Source organism: Jaculus jaculus, chromosome 8 (genome assembly GCF_020740685.1).
Source record: "Jaculus jaculus isolate mJacJac1 chromosome 8, mJacJac1.mat.Y.cur, whole genome shotgun sequence".
Lineage (NCBI taxonomy): Eukaryota > Metazoa > Chordata > Mammalia > Rodentia > Dipodidae > Jaculus > Jaculus jaculus.
The window spans coordinates 108,961,602-108,975,815 of record NC_059109.1 but is presented as its reverse complement, the minus strand read 5'-3'; the positions used below and the strand labels follow the sequence as shown (position 1 = coordinate 108,975,815).

General features: G+C 48.4%; 1 protein-coding gene across 4 annotated transcripts in view; it reads left to right on the top strand.

The window, feature by feature from the left end:
• The first annotated feature begins 4,982 nt into the window (after positions 1 to 4,982).
• Snph (syntaphilin) overlaps positions 4,983 to 14,214 on the top strand; it is a 50,639-nt gene continuing 41,407 nt past the window's right edge. The window contains exons 1-2 of one of the 4 annotated variants that reach the window (XM_045157560.1): positions 4,983 to 5,125; positions 5,371 to 5,480. The gene's annotated coding sequence lies outside the window, so the exon portion shown is untranslated. Of the gene's footprint in view, positions 5,126 to 5,315; positions 5,481 to 14,214 lie in introns of those variants that run through there. The other 3 variants (XM_045157558.1, XM_045157559.1, XM_045157561.1) reach the window with 3 other exon arrangements.

The following is a 14,214-nucleotide window of genomic DNA, read 5'->3' as shown; positions in this document are numbered from 1 at the left end:
GCACTTGCCTGTGAAGCCTAAGGACTAATGTTTGACTCTCCAGGTCCTACGTAAGCCAGATGCACACAAGTGCACAAGGAGACACACATGTCTGGAGGCCCTGGCAGCCAATCCTCTCGAATGCATGCACACATTTTAAAAAAGGCAGTCCAGGGCTGGAGAGATGGCTTAGCGGTTAAGCACTTGCCTATGAAGCCTAAGGACCCCGGTTTGAGGCTCGGTTCCCCAGGTCCCACGTTAGCCAGATGCACAAGGGGGCGCATGTGTCCAGAGTTCATTTGCAGTGGCTGGAAGCCCTGGCTTGCCCATTCTCTCTCTCTCCCTCTATCTGTCTTTCTCTCTGTCTGTCACTCTCAAATAAATAAATAAAAAATGAACAAAAAATATTTAAAAAAAAAAGCCAGTCCATTGGACTTTCCTAAAAAAAAAAAAAATGATAGTTTCAAACTTCCAAAAATCCTATATATTTTTTGAGTCATAATATATAACAGATGGCAATGGTGAATACTAAGAGGTGACCCCTTCGCTTTAGGATTATAACAAATATGAATTGAGCTACATTAGATTGTAATAATGTATGTTAGCAACAACAAAAATTCATCAGACAATGATGTAATTGTTATCAATAATCACAACTATTAAATGTATGTTTAAAAATTCTAGAAAATCCAGGTGTGGTGCACATCCCCTTAATCTCAGCACTGCGGAGGCAGAGATAGGAGGATTGCCATGAGGTTGAGGCCACCTGAGACTACATAGTGAATTCCAGGTCAGCCTGGGCTAAAGCAAGACCCTACCTTGAAAAACAAAACAAACAAACAAAAAAGTTCAAGAAGACAAGAGTCATCTATTAACTTCACTTGAATATTTGTCATTTTATTCTTTCTCCTTCCTTCCTCATGCTCCACATTTCCTTCTGACATAATGTCCCTTTTCTCCAAAGAACTTTCTCTAACAATTCTTTTCAAGCAAGTCTACTGGCAGTCTTGTCTGAGAATGTCCTCATTTTGATTACATTCCTAAAAGATATCATTGAATCTGGTTAGCAGTTCTTTTCTTTTTTACCATTTAAACTTGATTTTCTTTTACCCTAAGGCCCTCCCCCCATCCATGTATGGGTTCTGAGAAGAAATCACATTTATTCAAATGATTATCCCTACATAATTAGTGCATCATTTTTCTCTGAATGTTTTTCCAGGACATTTCTTTTTTTTTTAGTATTTTAGTTACTAGTAATGGGAAAGTTTCCTTGATATCATTGTCATTAGGCATCCATCAGAAAACTGTAAGTGGATCTCTGTGTGCCTGGCTCTGCCTTACTTCCTGTCTACCGCCCACATTGGCATCTGCACCTGCAGTCCGGTGGTGGGAGGGCCCACAAAGAGGAAAACTAGCAAGAGCTCACCTTGCCTGGATCCCACCTATGCTGATGGGGGTAGTTTCTCCTCTCGGTGTGATAGCCACCCGGGGCTACCTCCTGCCATGCCCTCCGCTGCAGGGCTACCTGGGAAGTAGGTTGTGAGAAAATGGAGAGAGGATTTGAAAAGAAAAATGACTTGCCTGGCTCACTCAGCATCAGAAGCCTCCTTTCCTTGTCCTCGCGTCAATAAGAGAGGGATTGTTTGGAAGAGTTTCCAATGCTGATTCCCAATTTCAGATTTTTGTTCTGTCCTGAGAAAAGGTATCAGAGGAAACACAAATGCCAAGTTCACCTCCACCTTAGTGGTTCATCCACCTCTGGCCTTTTCCCAATTTGCCTGCCAGTATTTTCAAAATCCTCGAGCAGCTACCACATGAATTTGTTGAGATGTGATTGCTGTGTGCAGTGGGAGGAGGGTGTTTACCTCAGAACTGGAATGAAAATTGCTTTATTAAAGCTAAAGGAAATTGAAGTATTTCCCAGTTAGTACAAAACAAAATTACCTATTTCTCTGGAATAATTTCATCTTCTTTTATGCTTAGAACCCTAATTTGTTGCAATTTACATTATAAGTAAACACTGATTCTCACCTGCTTTCTGAGGCTCAGGAGAATTTGTGACTAGCTGATACCATTCCAGATGGGAATAATATGGATGGAAGCACTCTTTTGCTTTGGGGACATCCCTAGTGGAGATTTCTGGGAAATGTAGTCTCCTCCTAAGTACCAAGCAAACTGAAGCAGGAGGAAGACAAAATAAACAAATGAGGACAATCTCAGAAATCTCCCACTAAACACACAGTGGTGACATGGCTTCCTTTGGTTTGCTTCAAGTTATAAAGAAATCACTTGTATGGTCTAAATGGCCACTAAGGCAGATAAAATGTTTCCTCTGTCCACTTGCCAATATTGCATTACATTTTTGAGACATCGGGCCTTGACATTTCACAGTTTTTTCAACTTAATGTCCTATTTCTGCCACAATCTCTCATAATTTTACACAATAATGAATATCTGACAGGAAAATTCCAGTTAATTAAATATATTGGGAAAATATAAGTAATGCCAAAAATATTCACTGCACAAAAATAATATAGTTTATGTAAATTAGAGCTAGAGAAAAAAATGACTTTGAAAAGTAACAGGAGCTTTAAGATAATGATTTCTTTATATACATTATAAATATTACACATTTCTAGAACAGCAAGCCAGTACTACAAAGTCATAATGTTAGTCAGTGAAGAGACTTATACAAATTCTCTTGGAAAACTCAACTTGGGATGGAGAATAGAAGGTACTAAGTTCAGTTTTGGCAAGAGTAGGCAGACTGACTGGCTTAAGAGGCATCAGACATAGGACTTCCAGATGGCATGTGGCTGACTGTTCTTAGAAAACAGGCCCAGCCAGCTGGAGAGATGGCTTAGCCATTAAGGCACTTGCCTGTGAAGCCTAAGGACCCATGTTAGACTCTCCAGGTCCCACATAAGCCAGACACACAAGGTGATGCTAGTGCACAAGGTTGCACATATACACAAGGTGTTACATGAGTCTGGAGTTTGACTGCAGTGGCTGGAGATTCTGGTGTGCCCATTCTCTCCCTCCCCCATAGCTCCCCCCTTAAAAAAAAATAAAACAAGCTGGGCATGGTGGTGCATGCCTTTAATCCCAGCACTCGGGAGGCAGAAGTAGGAGGATTGCCATGAGTTCGAGACCACCCCGAGACTCCATAGTGAATTCCAGGTCAGCCTGGGCTAGAGTGAGACCCTACCTCAAAAAAAAAAAAGAAGAAAGAAAGAAAGAAAACAGACCCAGCACAATGCATGCCTGCTTCCATTCTCTGCCAATATTTATTGAGCGCCTACTATGTGTTGGGTTCTGTTCCAAGCATTAAGGATATATATAGTAAGAAAAAAAAAGTTCCTTTCCTCATGAAGAATACAATCTAGTAGGGGTGATAAGTGAAGCAGTTAGTAAATGGACTTTTGAATTGCAAAACTCAGACAAAAGAAAATGAAAAGAGTTATTTTTTTGTAGGTTGATTAAAGGTGTTTCATCACTGTGACTCTGTACCTGACAGAAAGCAACTTAAGGAAGGAAGGAAGGAAGGAAGGGCTTATTTTAACTCATGGTTTGAGATAGATACAGTCCATTAGGGTGAGGAAAGTATGGCAGAGCAAGTGTGAGATTGCTGGTCACATTGTGCACAATGTGTCCTTGTTCAGGAAAGAGAGAGAGAGAAGAAACAGAATGAATGAATGCATTTGGGAGTTTGCTATACTCATAAAGAGAAGTAGCCAGTTCTCAGTAAATGCTTATTTATTGTTGTCATGAATTGTATATCATTACTCAGAAGATGAATAGGGTATTTGAAATGGTATTTTTTGGTGTGTGTGTGTGTGTGTGTGTGCGTGTACCTGTGGCATATGCATGTGTGTACAAATGTGTTGGTACTCACCTTCCTTCCTTCTTTTCCCCATTTATTCAGTCTGAGACCTTAGCCCAGGGATGGTGCCAGCCACATTCAAAGTGGGTTTCCTCTCCTTAGTTTAGTCTCTCTGGAAACACCTTCACAAGACTAACCATGACTAAAGGCCTCCCTGAGATAGTGGGATGTGAGCAGGGAACTAGTGGATATGAAGGAGTACTGTGGAAATCTGGAGTGTTCCAAGCCATGGAGACAGCAAATAAAGGCCTGGAAGTGGAGGCCGGGTAAGGAAGACGACTTAATGGAGTAGCAAAGTGGTGAGGGAGCTACATCAGGTGATACCACAGAGAGAAGGTGACAGAGAAGTCACCGGATGGCTGTGAGCAGAGGAGACTCCATCAGAGAGGGCTGCTTCAGAAAGAGGGAGCCCTTCCCACCCCCACCCCGTGGAGCAGGTGAAAAGCCAGGTCAGCAAATTAACTTAAAGTTGCATGATTAGCGGTGGAAAGCTGGAAGTGGAAATCCTGTTTTCTGAACTTTCTGACCCCTATTTCCACGGTTATCAGGTGGAAGACTGAAGAGACCCATTCACCATGAGCATCTTGGAGTGAGACTGCTTATCTTCCCAACTTAAGACTTTAATTCTTCAAACGATAACGTTTCTGCCCTCGGATATTTTAAGATTCCTGCTATCACTTTTCTTTAGAAAGCCAAAACCTGCTCGTATTAAATCACCATAGTACTCACCCTTAGTTTGGGGAGAAGGAAGAGGGATCAAAACATCCCGAAAGGCGACTACATAAAATTACTACTTAACATGAGTTCACTGAATGCCAAGGAGAGAACCCGTATTACAGATGAGAACACTGAGGCCAAGAGGTGAAGGGATTTGCCCAGGGCCACAACCTGTCAGTGTCAAGAGGGTTTCCACCCCGCCCCATCGCCCAGCTCTTGACACCCCCTAGTGCGGAGGTGCGCGAGCACCCCCTCCCAGGGCGGCCGCAGGTGTTCGCGGCTCCTGGGCCCTGGGGAACGAGACCAACTATCTCTTTAAGACGGAAAGTGAAGACGGGCGGCTTACGCAGCTGCCGGAGAGCTGCCGACTGGCTCGTGCCCCCCTCCCATCCACCTCTCTCCTTCCCCGCCCTCCACCGCTCCCTCCCGGCAGCCCCAGCCCCGGCGAGCACCCGGCTAGCCGCCTCCGGCGGGGGCTCCGGAGGGCTCCCGAGAGCTCCTCGGCTGCTCTGCCCCCGGCAGCCAAAGCCATGGAAGCCTCCGCAGGTGATGACAAGGACCCCGGGGACCTCCGGGCCCACCGTGCAGCCGCGCCCGCCGCACCCCAGAGTGGCCGCGCGGGGGTGGGGCCGCGGGCCGCGTGCAGGAGCTGACCCGGGCCGGCGGCGGGCACCCTGCCCTCCAAGCTGCCTGGCCGCGGCCGCCCGAGCTCACCCGCCCCTGTCTCTCTCTCTCTCTCTCCCTCTCTCTCTCTTTCTCTCTCTCTCTCCACCCCCACCCCACCGCCGCAGGTTGCTGCTGATCGCGGCTGCAGCAGCAGCGACTGCAGAGGCGCTGCACCAAGCGGCGCCCGAGTCGTGCGAGCCGAGCCGGCTGGACTGCGGAGGGCCAGTGGACTCAGGTGAGGAGGCCGCGGCCGAGCGGGAGGGGGCTGCGCTGCTCCACGGCCGCCGGGGAGGGCAGGGGGTGCGGCTGGCCACCGCCGACTGCGGCACAGACCTCGGGGGGACGCCACCAAGCAGGAATCAGTCGTGACTCATTTTTATCCCCCCTCCGTTCCCCCCACATCCTCCCAAGCACAGCCACCCGGTGGTGAAATTTCACTAATTTAGAAGATGCTGATTTCAGGAGGGGAGAAGCCCAAGGTTTTCCTCCGACTTTGAGTAGGAGGGTTTTTGACAACTAGCCCCCCCCCCCCCGCCCACCACCACCCGTCCCTATTTGTTTTCCTCCTCTGGCATTCAGCGAGCACATAAGCTGCTTCTTTGGAACCCCCACACCCGCCCAAGGTCAAGTGTCAATGACTGCTTCCTTCCCATCTAACCCTCTGAGGAACATCAGAGCCCTGCAGGAGATCTGCCCCCCCCCAAAAAATACTCATGACCCTAGAGTGAGAGGTCTGCCTCAGTATCCCCGGAGCTTCCATAGGATACATCCTCGGCCTTCTCTTTCCACTCCCCAGCAGAGAGCCAGGCTGCTGGAAGCACCTGCTGGCTTGGGAAGCCCATATTCCTACCTCAAGCCTGCAGACTGATGGCAGGGCCGGTCACGTGCTGCGTGTTTCCTTGGCCGTCTCTGCCCATTTGGTAGTGTGGGCTGGGCCTGGGGGTCTAGAGACACTTCCCAGAAAAAGCTGATCTTTTCAGGTAAAGCTGTGCGAGGAAAGTACTGAGGTTCCTGAGCCTCAACCTGCCAGTGGGCCACAAGTAGCCATCTTACAATTCTTTGGACGTGGGTGTTTGTCTGCGTGTCTGTTCGCTGCAAGAGCTAGATTCGGTGATCTATACAATTTTAGTAAAATCACCGGAGATACTCTTTACATGTGGGCGACCTCTGGATTAAAGCAATCGAAATTTAAATCCATGAATAACCAGGGTCTCCTTGATTGATCTTTTTCAACTGTGGCCTTCTCAAGTGAAACATTGACCATGTGAACTTCGGGGCACTTAAGGTATCAGACAATTCTGAGGTGACATCCCTGCAGCTGACAGGTTACTTCCCTTCCCCAAGCTTTAGTTAGTTCATCTGTACACCTGGAGAGAGGGGGTCACCCTGCCTCAGAGTGGTCTTCTACAGGGAAAATGAGGTGAGCATGGAAGCTCCTGAGACAGTGCCTATGCCGGGCATAGAGTAACTTCTCCAGGATTCAGACCTGGGTAGATAGATGAAGGAGGGAAGGAGTCATCCCCTCCCCCACCAGGCTAATACACATCCTGGGCAAGGTGTCCCTGCTGGGGAATAATGAATGCTGAAATGCACTGAGCCACCAAGATGCCAGTCTGGACAGCAACCAGGAGGTGCAAACATTCCACAAGAGCTGCAATATCATTCTAGCAAAATGATGGTCTTGGGGAGCTATTTAGAGCCCAGGCATGGGCTTGGGGAACCCTGGCATGCAAGGTCTCCAAGTGAGCCAAAGCATCTAAATCTTGTGCACTTGAATCTTGAGCAGGCAACAAGTCTTCCAGATCTCACCTGCATCCTCCATCTCCCTGGAATCTCTCCTGAGACCAAGACAGGGAAGTCAAGGTCTTGGTGCCAATGTTTTCTGTTTTTTATATTCCTTCTTGCTGTCACTTTCAGCCCATCACCCATTCTTTCTTGTTCTAGTTTATTCCAGGTATCTTCTGCCTTTTGACAGCAACATAAAGGCAGCCCTCTCCCCACCCCCCCCCCCCCACACACACACAAGAGTGGGGCAGGGCTTCTGCTGCAGTATCAGTTAGCCAAAAAAATATCATCACCTCCTCCCGCCCCCACCCCCACGCATGTCCTAAATCCCTGGTAGACCTTGAGCTACTCCTGGCAGAAACCCAGGCTGGTCCTCTGGTCCTCTCAGCATCTCCAGCCTCAGGCCCATGACTAGGCACAAAGTAAGTGCCTAGTGAGGGTTGAATTGAGTAAATTTGAGGAGTTAAGGTTCCAAGACCAATTAGATTAGGGAGAAATCACAATGAGTTGATGTGGGCGAAAGAACTTTGAGATGTAGGACACTATACAGATGTTGCTTGCCATTATTATGATGACTAATTGTTGCCATCACCAGCAGCTAACAGGCATTTTACCTGCTTTTCTGGGGCTCCTGATTAAGGCCAAAGGGGCCAGATGTGCCTGGGAAGGAAGTGACGCTAGTACATGGGGCCAGATGGCACTCCGTTAGGAGTCAGATACGACTGTGAGGGAAAGAGGATTTGGTAAGAATGATTCCAGCCATTGCCATATGAGGGAGGGGAACAGGCCAGGAGAAGCAAGTGAACTGACAGAGAGGTAGCAGAAAAGATCAGAAGATCCAGGCAGGTCCTAGGCCCCATTTGACTGCCACTTCATTGTGCGACCTTGAACCCATCAGCCCCACTTCAATGTCTCTGTGTTCCCAACAACATACTGAAGGGATTGGGATAGCTAGCTGATCCCTAGAACCCCTTTTCACTCTAAAATTTTATCAAGTGGAACTTTTTTTTTAAATTTTTTTATTTATTTATTTGAGAGCAACAGACACAGAGAGAAAGACAGATAGATAGAGGGAGAGAGAGAGAATGGGCGCGCCAGGGCTTCCAGCCTCTGCAAACGAACTCCAGACGCGTGCGCCCCCTTGTGCATCTGGCTAACGTGGGAGCTGGGGAACCGAGCCTCGAACCGGGTTCCTTAGGCTTCACAGGCAAGCGCTTAACCGCTAAGCCATCTCTCCAGCCCTCAAGTGGAACTTTTAAAAATAAAAATGGAAGCCAGGCATGGTGGTGCATGCCTTTGATCCCAGCACTTGGGAGGCAGAGGTAGGAGGATCACTGCGAGTTCAAGGCCACCCTGAGACTACATGTGAATTCCAGGTCAGCCTGGACTAGAGTGAAACCCTACCTCAGGGGGAAAAAAAAAAAAAGGACAACTGTTTCTCACTCATAATATCATTACCAATAGCAGACCATTACCTATTGTAGGGGATGCTCATCACAAATTCCACCCACTAGGAAGTAAGAGGACTGAGCTTAGAGAGATTAGGGACATGCCTGAGGCTGCACAGGCAGAAGTCACTGTCGTTTCAAAGATCCCGCTGCCTCCACACACATACCCTGCTGTGGCACACATGTGGCGTGTGTCACACGTGCATAGACATGGGGTCCAGAATCAGGAAAGCTGTGCAGGATGATGAAGAGTGATCGGGCATCTCCTGGGAGTGACTGCTGCGGAGCATGTGCTGGGCTCAACTGCAGAGCGTGTGAGTCAGGGCTGCGGACTTCTTACCGTGAGCTTGGCTGTGCTGACGGATGGCGGGTGCTCCTTTACAGAGGCCTGGAGGGCACTTATGACAGGCACTTTTTTTTTCTGAGTGTGGCAGCTACCATGCTGTAGAACATGCGAAGTATGCAACTGGAAGCACCTTGGCTTGGGAGTCTGGGCACTCGAATTGACTAGGTCAACCTGGATAAGTCAGTCTCCGTGAGTAGTCAGTGTTGCCATCCTTCAGATGGACTGGACATACTGACTGGATCTCAGAGCCTCAGTGTCACCATGTTCTGGCATAGAGTGAGGGGGATTTCTGATCCTGCCTCACAGTGCTCAGCATTTGTTATTGTTTACTAGCAAGGTTCTGGGTCAAAAGCATGGGGTGTATGGGAAATAGTAAGGGGTGATCCCTGTTTCAAAGACACTCACGTCTAAGTCAGGGAGAAAGATACTTCAATATGTAGGTTTAAAAAGATGCCTAGGAACTATGAGACATGCTGATAGGTTTTAATCAGGGGAGCAGAGGGGCAGGCAAGAGCTGGTCCTTTCTGCCTGGTGAGTCAGGGAGGCTTCAGAGAGCTGTTGTTGCTGCCATCTTATTGCCTCTACGGAGTTGGCAATATCAATATCAATAGGATTCTACCCAGATTGGCCCAGACAGAAACCTCTGGGTACTTCCTCCCAGCAGCTCAGAAGGTAGCCCCAGAGTCTGAAGGACCGACCACCAAGCTCACTGCGTCACCCTTCCTGCTGAACTGGCCATTTGTTTGTTCCAGGTGGATCAGAGCCCTTTCTGTCCCGAGTGACTTCCAGAAGCAGGACTCTGGTTTTTATTTTGTTGAGACAGAGACTCAGGCTGGCTTTAAACTCATATCCTCCTGCTTCTGACTCCCATGTACTAGAATTACAAGAGTGTGCCCCCATTCTTGGCAAAAGCAGGACTTTTAAATGCTATTAAAAAGTTGTCCAGTATCTGTGACCACCTAGCTGGGTTGGGAAGCTTCTCTTCCTGACTCCTCTCAACACTCCAGCATCTGGAAAACCAGCTCACCCAGGGAGGTAGAGACATTTTTCCAAGATGACGCAGTAGAACCAGGGTCAGAACCACCCAGGGGGGACTTCATTTCCGAGCCACATGATCTCTGTGTCTAGGTCAGTAGGCCTGAGGGGACTTTCTTTCTGGCATGGACAACTGGTACTAAATGCAGGCTTGATGTGGGTGACACTGTACCCGGGGCCCTTGCAGAGGGAGGCTCATGTCCCCAGGCTGCCCTGCATCTTTTAATGGATGGATATTTATGAAGTGTTTGTCACATGCCCAGCTCTGTCCTCTGAATCGAGGTGCTGAGCCATCCACAGAGGAGTGTCTGTGAGGCGGCCTGGTGCAGTGGAAAGACCCAGTACGAAGGAGCCAACTCAGACCTTGTCCCACTCTGCCATCTGCTCATTGCAGGGCCTGAAGTCAAGCCTCTTGCTCTTCCATGTGAGCAAACTGGGAATCAGAGGTGGTGATCTACAAGAGCTCTTGAAGCTGTGATGGCTGAGCTCGGCACCTGCTCTGTTCTGTAGCCAATTTAGGGGGAACAAGGGTGGACAGGGCCAGGCATCTGTAACTGGAGGAAGAGTAAGATAAGGGAACAGGAGGCATGAACAAATGCTCTGTGGATGTTCCAGAGGGACAGAGCTTGGGAACGACTCCATTCAAAGCCACTTCTTGAAAGATAGGATGATGCAGACAGAGACACACAGGTAGATCCTCGTATGTTCTGTCATGTGGCTGGAACCGGGAGGAGCATCAGGAGCCTGCTGTCCTGTGGGGACAGGAAGGCTGTGTGGCAAGACTGTAGTTCCTGCACTTGAAGTTCACAGAGGTCTACACATTTGGAAGTCTGGCTTAAGTTAACCAGCTCTTTATTTTTCCAGATAAGAACATTTCAAATGACACCTAAGAATTCTGTTTACTATGATATTGTAGGAGATGACAATATCAGTTAAAAAAAAAAAAAAAAAGAGATACCAAGGCAGGTGTGGTGGCACACACCTTTCATCCCAGCACTTGGGAGGCAGAGGTAGAAGGATCACTGTGAGTTGAGGCCAGCCAGGGACTTCAGAGTGCATTTCAGGTCAGCCTGGGCTAGAGTGACACCCTACCTCAAACCCTCCCCTCCAAAAAAGAGGTACAAATTTAAGTTGAATACAGTCCACTTTTTAAAACCTTCACTGTAGGCAGAAGGAAGAGCTCAGAGGTAGAGGCACAGACCCCTGGATTCCAGCCTTAGCACCACAAATAATAGCCACAATAAAAAATCTCTTCTCCACATTTGGCTTATTTGCCACAGACAAGTGTCCCTGTGCTGACTGAAGTCATTCTACTTAGGGTTAAATCTTCAAGTTACATTTTCTCTCCAAGTCTGTTTCCTCATCTACAAACTGGGGGAGTGAAGTTCTCTGTCTCCTAAGGTCATTAAGAGGTCCAAACACCAAACCAAAACCCAAAAGCAAGGTGCCTCCATTGCAGTTGTCTGCAAAACCCAAGCAGGCTGGCTTGGGCTGTTTGAGGACTGAAGCAGTTCTGAGTGCTCCCTAGAAAGAGGCAGCTGCCATCCTGCACAGCCTCTCTTGCCTGCAAAGATATGGGCTCAGTCTTCTCTGAGTGCTGATCTGAAAGACAGGAACCTGGATAATTGTTGTGACAACTTTCAAATTTTAAAATGTAGCCAACGAGACAGCATTTTCAGGTTCACATAGTGAACTCTGTCTGGGGCAGGCCATTGCAGTAGGTTTCAATGCTAGACTTGCAGCCCTCAGCAGTTGCTGGCTGGTCTACAGAGAAGGTCAGAGATGGGAGCCAAGGCCAGAGAGGTAGACAAGGGTCAGGGCAAGCCTACTGTGCAAAGCTGGAGGTTTGGCCTTACTTAGAGCTTGCAACCTTTCATTTCTGCTTTTGACTTCAGAAGTCCTAATGGTGCCCCTCTGCTTTGGATAGCACCTTCAGGACTGTCTGGGGACTGAAGCCTCCAGGCACCCCTGTGCCCATTTGAAGCTGGCCCTATGCAGAACTTACTACTGTGGGACTTCTGAGAGCTTGGTGGGCAGCCTTACAAGAGGGGTCTTGAAGGATGAACCGTGAAACCTAACATAGGAGCCATATTGAGAGACAACGCGAGGGGATGCTTCTGGAAGGAGCAGGTGCTGTCTGTGGAAGCCACCCAGCCTTGTAGTTGAGGTGTTGCTGCCTTCTGCTGTGATGGGGTGTGATCAGCCAGCAAGCAGTCAGTCTGCATGTATCTCTGTCACATTGGGCTCTGGTTGTAGAGGATGCCTAGAACATTCTTTTTCTTAACTAGTTTTATACAGTATTTGTGTGTATGTGTGTGGGTTTGTGTGTATGGGCGTGTGCATGCCAGGGCTCACATGTGGAGATCATAGGACAACCTCCAGGTGTTGGTCCTCTCCTTCCACCATGGTTGAGACAGAGTCTTTCTTGTTTACTTGCTGGGAAGGCCACACTAGCTGACCTGCAAGCTTTGGGGTTCTCTGGGCTCTACCTTCCATGGCCATAGGGAGGTGACACATGTACCACTTTGGTGTCCAGCTTTGCTGAATCTGAACCCCAGTGAGCAGGTTTGCAGAGCACCTTAACCATTGAACCCTCCTGGAGTGTTCTTAAGGAAGGGCCTGAGAAGAGTTCCTAATTTGCAGGAGAAACCCCACTGACATGAACGTAGGGCCTTCTGGGATTCTGATGAAAGCTACTGATAACAGTTTACCTTCTTGTGTCTCCACGCATTAAGTACCCATCCAGCACCTGATGTAGTAAGGTTCTATTCTGCCCATGTCGGGGAATGCAAGGAACTATTTACATCTACTCACTTATCCAGTGTGTGCCGAGTGTCTACCTAAGGCACCAACATGTGCGCCCTCCCCTCGGGGAGCTTTCTAGCCTGACTGGAGGATGGCATAGGAAGCGTGGCACATAGATGTGCTGGTACTAGAGTCCATGTCACTGGACTCTGTGCCTCTGAGCACAGGGCGCCAGCTATCAGAATACATGCTTCAGAGAGCACATTGGATCTGTGCAACACAGAGCCAAGAGCAGCTTCTGGGAAAAAGAGGTTTATCTTGGCTTACAGGCTCAAGGGGAAGCTCCACGATGGCAGGGGAAAACGATGGCATGAGCAGAGGGTGGACATCACCCCTTGGCCAGCATAAGGTAGACAATACCAACAGGAGAGTGTGCCACATACTGGCATGGGGAAATTGGCTATAACACCCATAAGCCTGCCCCCAACAATACACTGCCTCCAAGAGGCGTTAATTCCCAAATCTCCATCAGCTGGGAACCTAGCATTCCGAATACCTACATTTACAGGGGACACCTGAGTCAAACCACCACATCATGTGGCTGCTGGCCTGGGGGGTGGAGCAGGCCCAGAGGAAAGACAAAACGTAGACTACTGGAGGAAAGAGAAGCAGGCAGCCAATTGCCACAGTCAGGTTCAAATTGCTGGCAGAAAACACCCCACCAAGAGCACCTTGTGGGGGAAAGGGGTTTATTTTGGCTTACACACTTGAGGGGAAGCTCCATGAAGTCAGAGGGAAATGATGGCATGAACAGAAGGTAGACATCACCTCCTGGCCAACATCAGGTGGACAACAGCAACAGCAGAGTGTGCCAAACACTGGCAGGAGGAAGCTGGCTATAATACCCATAAGCCCACCCCCAACAAGACACTGTCTCCAGGAGGTGTTAATTCCCAAATTGCCATCAGCTGGGAACCTAGCATTCAGAATACCTATGTTTATGGGAGACACAGGAACCAAACCGCCACACCAATTGTGAGGGCTGGGGGACGAAGGTGCATATCAGCTACAGTTGCACACACTTTGTGCTCCTGGCCCTGCCTGGGCTCCATGTCCGGTACACAATAAACAAAACACACCAATTCAGGCCCACTGACCATATGTTATCCACACTTTATAGAGGAGGATACAGAGGCTCAGAGAGGGGAAGTAATTTATTCAACGTTACACAGCTGCTGTGTAAGAACCAACACAGACAGGCTGGTCAACTTTGCAATCAAAGCTATCTTCTCCTCTCTATACCATACTGCCTCATAATAAACAAGTCCTTTATTTTAACTTATTTATTTATTTGAGAGAGACAGGTAGATACACACACACACACACACACACACATACATATACATATATAGAGAGAGAGAGAGTAAATCCTGAGTCTGCCCCAAGCCTCTTTGGGAGACTAGTGTGCACCATTTCCCTTCTCACTTCCCACCCAGCCCCTTGTCTTCATCACACCATTCCCATCCTCTCACTCCACCTTCCAGAGTGGCAGACCTTGGACATTGAGCTCAGTGGAGAAAAGCCTGCTAAACATCACCTCTGCAGTGAGG